This window comes from Anoplophora glabripennis, unplaced genomic scaffold (genome assembly GCF_000390285.2).
Source record: "Anoplophora glabripennis isolate ALB-LARVAE unplaced genomic scaffold, Agla_2.0 scaffold309, whole genome shotgun sequence".
Classification (NCBI taxonomy): Eukaryota; Metazoa; Arthropoda; class Insecta; order Coleoptera; family Cerambycidae; genus Anoplophora; species Anoplophora glabripennis.
The window spans coordinates 80,873-88,285 of record NW_019416391.1 but is presented as its reverse complement, the minus strand read 5'-3'; positions in this window follow the sequence as shown (position 1 = coordinate 88,285).

Genomic DNA, 7,413 nt, shown 5'->3' with positions numbered 1-7,413 from the left:
TTTATTGCAATGGCTTCAGACATTTTTATGGTAATGGAATTCATTAAAACTGATGATCGTTTTAATGCATATGAGGTTAGAGAAGTAAAAGAGACCGAATGTTGTGATTTTAATTTGTGAAGAAGCTGTGTGTGCAATATTCTATTTATAATTGTATAGGGTATGTCTGCTATGATAGTTTGGTCTTGCTTATACCTTCTACTCCTACACTTTATACCTAACAGTTGTCTGTTCTGGATGTTTGAAAAGTGTTGACTGGTTACCTTGCCTAATAGCTGTAGGTACTCTTTACATCTTTTATGTCTATTTGAAATGTAATAAACTCTTGTTTATTCACATTGCTGGTGCTTGCTTGAGCTTCACCATCTTGCATAGGTGTTAATACTGGTGTTGACTCTAAAATATCTTTTATTGTATCTTATCTTTGTCGTTTTGTAAATGCAGAATCCTCAGGGTTACTTGTAGCTCTCTTTCCACATTGTTGATCTTCAGAAATATGTGGAACCACATCTTGTTTTAGTTTGATTTTACCACCTATTAGTTTGACCATTCCTCGTATTAATCTTCATATGACGAACCGCCACTGTCACTGACTGGCATGAATAACGTATTTTTTTAGGCGGCGGTTACATCGGATGGGAATTCATACGAAAATCTGCTAGCAGGCCATTATATGAATTCTTAAAAAATTATCGTAGGAATAAAGTGGTACACAGCATTGTTGTTAAAGATTTAGTAAAATAGATCCAAATTGTTAATACTGCAGTGTAACCGTTGACTTCTAAACACATGCATTAATTTTAATCTTACATTACGTACTGCGCGATCCAATGCAATCGCTGCCTTATTTAGAAAAAAAATACCTATCCTAAAAGAATAATGTTTAAAATATGTATAATTTCGGAGATATATCCGTAATCTATTTATTTTTTCTCATTTTTATCTTAGCCAAAAACCCGTCACTTATCTGAATAATTCGTTCGGGTTTCCATAATGAGTGTATCGCTTGAAATATTTTTCGAAAATTCTATAACCGTGACTAACTAATTGCAGACTAATTTAAAAATAAGATTATAAGTATATACCTACATGTTTTACGGTGAACCATTAAAATGTAATATTTAAAAATAAGTATGTCTAAATACAATATTTTCATGCCATATGTTGATACAGTCCAAAATAACATTTTGTAAAATTGTCCAGACGTTCTCTTCAAGGCTGCAATGTAAATTCGTGCTGCAGGTTCTCTTGAAACAAAACATTTTGTTTGAATCAAACACGTTATTTTGGTTCTTCCATTTACTAGATTATGTCAGCGGGTATTTTAGTTCTACCAATATTTGAAGCAATTTTAGTATCTTAATTTCAATGACTATGTCTATTGTAAGTTTACTAAAACTAGATGCTTTGATGCTTGTAGAATTGTGAGTTGTTCAAAAATCACATGAAGTTAAATAATGTTTTTCGATACCTAAAATTTAGGTATGCAAAACGTATCTAATCAAATCATTCCGAAGAAGTAAATATCTTGTATTTTTGTTGTTCTATCATCACTAGAAAAAGTGATAGAACAGTTATCTTCTTATAACTGCATTCTTTACATTTTAAGATAAGAATATGTATATAAGTGTTTGCACAATATTATGAAACAAAAAGAGGCAGTGTCTATTTTTCTACACTAGACGCTTCAAATGGAACTTACCATACAAAAAGGTATAGTACGTAATAATAGGTACCAGCAAAAGTTAATCAAATGATAACACCGCTCCACAAAAAAAAATCGAAAAGATTACTTGTTTCCGGGATCGCTGAATCCAAATCCGGGGTCCACGTCAGCATTTTTCATAACCTCAAAAATAGGTCCAAAAACCCAATAAATCCACTATCCATTGACCACTCAACGCCTATAACCCTATAACCTCATAACCTCTTAATCCTATAAACCTATAACCCCTTACTCCGTAACCTCAAAACCCCATAACCCCGACAACTATAACGTTTTGCCGAACCTAGGAACAACGATGAGGACGTAGAAGGCTTCTGTTCCCTTTGGGATCTATTCTTGACTGGGTTTTGAGGTTATGGGGTTATGGGATTATAAGATCATTGGGAAATATGGATTTCAAAAACGAAAATGACTGTTCAACATTTACAACATTTAGGTCGCAGGCGCATATCTAAAAATAATAGTCGAAGTTTTTAATAGATGCTATTTTTACTACTTGTGAAGAAGCATTAACTACTACTTCACATTTTAATAATCCCACTACCCGCGTCATTGTACAATAACATGCATATGTCTGCCTCTGACCTAAAGCTTCGCATCGATCAATTTATTCGATACATATATATCCCTAATATCTGCCCTCTGGCCTGGCGTACCTTTGAACAACAATCCATGAAGGACGTTGGTCGTGCATTTCATTATCGTTTGTGCGTGTGTTAGCGGTTGACGCTTTGCTTGGTTCAGTGTATGGCACGTGTTTTTATGGTAGTCAGTGTATCGTGACCATAAAGCGGCATACTGCTTAACAATAGATTTAGCCTATTTCTGCTGCTACAGCTCCTTTTTTTAAGTTAAGGTTCATGAAATTAATTGTCAACCTAAAACTTTGTCACTCACTTTTCGTGCTCATATAATGATGGTGATGATTATTTCAATTTCACAAGTCTAGTTCGAGCTTTCAAATCAAATATGTAGTACTTTAATTTACGTTTTCTTTTTAAGTTTCAAAGAGTCGACAAATTGATATTTCATTTACATCACATTGACCATGCATTAGCTGAAAGTCTGAATGTGAATAAATTAGCAAATAGCACGCCTTACTGGATATTTGACAGATAGCGCGATCTAAATTTCTATAAGGCATATCCAAATTTATTAGTTCTGTACATCGTAAAATTGTAAGCTTACTTACTTGCATATTTATTTAATGATGGGTGAAGGCACAATCAAGAACATAGTAAACTGTTGGTATAATTCGATAGTGTCAACTATCGATAATTATCGCTAGTGTTATCAATAGTTTTCGACCTCTATCAGTGACTACAAGCCATAAAAGTCAATAAATCTCTTCAAAAGTCAAAAACTCTAAACCAGGGATGCACATACAGCGGCCCGCTGTCGATGTTTATGCGGCCCGCCAACGAATTTTAAAAGTATTCTACTCGCCGCGCTCCGGTCCAAGCATATTATTACGAGACTAGAAATCTGTCGCATCAACTAGATTACAGATTCGCGAAACACGTCGATCCCCGAACAAAGTGGATGGTTCTCGATGTTTGGTAACTCGTATAAATACGACGCATCGCCGGCTACCGGGGCAGTTAAGTTTTGACTACGGATAAGCGAACGTTATACTGTTTGAGAACTGTAATCTGTGACGAGTAAATATTTCGTCGTTCGAACTTGGCTTTTACCGACTGTAACATATAATATTAATTTTGATATGGATAAACCAGGCCCCAGTAAGAAACGTAGTCGTAAGGTTGAAGATGAAAATCGACAGTTTCATGATATTTGGACCGAAAAATACTTTTTTATTTCATCGCATAACAAAATTGTCTGTTTAATATGCAAGAGTAGTGTTTCTATTCCGAAGGAATATAATGTGAAAAGGCACTATGAAACCCAGCATCCAACTTTTACCAAATTAACTGGCGAAAATCGAACGCAAAGAATTTCCACTTTACAACGGGAACTAATAGGCCAGCAATCTATGTTTACAAAACCAATTCAAGATGCTGAAACAGCCACTGAAGTTAGCTTTGAAATATCTCGAATAATAGCGAAAACTTGTCGGCCTTTTAAAGATGGTGAGTTTGTTAAGCAATGTTTGGATATCGCCGCAAAAAAAATTTGTCCGGAAAATGTAAAGAAGTTTGAAAAAATTCAGTTAAATCGGATGACTGTTCAAAGAAGAATTACCGCATTAGCAGATAATATAGAAGAGCAATTAGCTACGAAATCGAGAAGTTTTGAGTATTTTTCTATAGCGCTCGACGAATCTACAGATATAAGTTCAACTGCTCAACTATTAATATTTTTACGAGGTGTAACGCAAAATTTTGAAGTGAGTGAAGAACTGATTGGTATGAGTTCTTTGACAAGTCAAACCAGGGGAAGTGACATGCTCAAAGCTCTTCTAGAAAAATGTTCTATAATGGATTTGGATTTAACGAAAATATCTGGAATTACAACTGACGGAGCACCTTCAATGGTTGGAAGTACATCTGGGATAGTAACTCTGTTAAAAACATATTTACAAACTAAAAACATAAATACCAAGGAATTAATGCAGTTTCATTGTATTATACATCAAGAGGCCCTCTGTTCAAAATTATTGGGATTTGAAAATGTTATGAAAGTTGTAGTACCTACCGTAAACTTTATAAAATCACGAGGTCTCAATCACCGACAATTCAAACAATTTCTCGAGGATATTGAAAGCGAATATGGTGATCTCCTGTTTTACACTGAAGTAAGGTGGCTAAGTCGTGGGTTGACACTACAGCGATTTCTTAACTTGATTGAAGAAATCCAACTATTTCTGGCGGAAAAGAAAAACGACGTCCCCGAACTCGACAACCCTGATTGGCTGTGTGACTTAGCGTTTCTTGTAGACATCACAAATCACTTGAATGTCTTAAATACGCGACTCCAAGGCAAAGATCAATTGATTTCGCAGCTATACTCTCATGTTTCGTCCTTTCAATGCAAATTGAGTCTTTTCAGGACACAAATCAATTCAGCCAATTACGGCCATTTTCCGAACTACAAAAAAATTATGGAGAAGTTCAATAAAACTGACGTCAATTTCGCTCATGTTGAAAAAATTGATATTTTGATACAAGCTTTTGAAAATCGTTTTGTAGACTTCAAAAAAGTTAAACCGCTATTGGACATTTTCAGCAATCCTTTCAACATTTCACCCGAAAATGCGCCGGAATTAATGCAGCTGGAATTAATAGACATGCAAAATGATGATAATTTAAGAAACAAATTTAATGAAGGTAATTTACTCAACTTCTACCGTTGCGTTGATAAAAACGCTTATAAAGAGTTGCGAATAAATGCATTGAAATGCGCAAGCTTATTTGGATCGACGTATATTTGTGAACAAACGTTTTCAGTGATGAAACTTAACAAAACGAAAAACCGAAACCGTCTGGCAAATGAAAATTTGGAAGCAATTATACGTGTGGCTACAAGTAATGTGGAGCCAAATATAAAAAAACTTGTTAGTTCAATGCAATGTCATGCATCAAAATAATAAAACATGAAATATTACATTGTAATGATTACATAATTATTACAACAAACATTTTTGAAGGTTATTTTATTTTTATCATTGTATTTCATACTATTTGAAAATAAAAAATTTTGTGTTAATAAATATTGTTTGTAGTGGCCCGTCCTTGGCTTATATTTTTCCTGAGTGGCCCCTGTTCCTTATAAGTCTGTGCATCCCTGCTCTAAACCGACGACATGGCAACTAGCCCGAAAACTTTCCAATAAGTATTAAAAAGTGTAATGAAAATAGAATCCAATTTTTCAATAAAATATCCTGTATATTCGCATTGTAATCGGAAGTATCTAGTTTATGGGGATTTTCAAAATGTGGATCTTATTAGGCGTAGGGCCGTATTTGTTCTGCTACCTTTATCGTCGTCTGTTAAAAGAGGTAACAACTATAAGAACCGTTCAAGATTTATTAGTTATAAAATCAAAACAATTTATTAATCTTCATTTCTCTGATGAAAACAGGTGAAACTATATTTAGTGAAGGTATGTTAATCCTCAATAATGTGTTGGTAAATTGAAAAACTGGAAAACTACCGAATGATGCATTTGAGTTGCTCGTCATTTCAATTTGCGCTTGAAAAATGTACAACTTGCAGATTAATGAAGCCTAAGCTAATGTTTTTATAGATGAACCAAAATTCTCTTGTTACTACCATAAAAAATCTATTTTAAGCTGTTAAAAAATAAACTGTATTAATAGATAATATCGAGTTATTCTCGGAAAAATGGTTCTGTTTCAAACAAACTCGCGAATACATAACTCAGATTAAACATTTTGTGATTGATTGATTACAATACAAATAGAACCAAACAACTGTCCGGAATTGATTTAGTTTTGAAAATATTTATTTCTCCCATTCTGATTTCGAAGAAACAATTTATTTCGGGAAGTAAATAAAGGGGATCTATTTTAACGAAATAATGCAAAGCTTTTCGTCATCGCGTTTCCCGAAAACTATTCACAAATTTAATTTTCATGTGTTGACATCCGAATGACAATATCTAAACAAAAAAGATTATAACAGCAGCTAAATGTATAAAGGGCGTCTCAAAAGAAACGCAGGATTTCATATTAAATATGAAAATGGATATTGGACAGAAATGTCCTCTGCGACTCACTTGACATACTCGATTTCTTTTAAGAAAATTTTGTATCACGCTTTAGCATGAATTTCATTGATAACTCTCCGAATTGTTGCTTTTAATTCAGCAATGGTATTTATTTGAGCAGAATAAACAGTACGTTACGATCTCCACAGGAGAAAGTCACATGGCGTAAGTTCGCATGATCCTGGTGGCCAAGTCACTTTACTGTTAAGTGAGATGAGTCGTCCATTTCTACCGTAACAAGTGGATAGTTGCACGTGCCGTATGGCAGATGGCTCCATTGTCATCCTGCTGGAACCACATGTCATCCAAATCCATGCCCTCCAAATGAGGCCACCAAAAGTTCAATAACATCTCTCGATATTGTCCTCCATTGGCAGTCACTGCGTTTCCGGCCTCATTTTCAAACATTGACGGACCAATCATCCACCAGCGTAAAATCCACACCAAACTGGCACTCTTTGGGTATACATTGTCGGTCTTGAATGACCCGAGGATTGTCTCTGACCCAAATTCGACAGTTTTGCTTGTTCACATACTCACTAAGATAGAAATTCGCCTCGTCGGTAAAGATGATTTTTTCAGAAAAATGACGGTCCAGTTATGGGTTCTCCAACATCCAATCAACGAATATCCGCGCATTAAATGGTTTCAATTCTTGGGTTAACTGAATCTTGAATGTATGAGGCAATTTCCGCCACACTATCACTCGCACAGTAGCAATATTTTCTGCTGAACGGCCAGTACGAGGCCGACTTGTTTTTTTATTGTCTGCAATCGAACCTGTTTGTTCAAATTTGGCAACTAATATTTTCTCAGTTGTTTCATTCGGGCCTTTCCTTCTACCGAAAAGCTCAGCTACATACTCTCTGTATTTGTAATGAATTTTTACAATCTTCACTCGCTCATTCGTCGTATATAGCGCTCCAATGTGTCAACATCGGAATGAAAATAGCGCACAATTCAAATCATGCGTTATTTAAGACATTCTTTATAAGGAC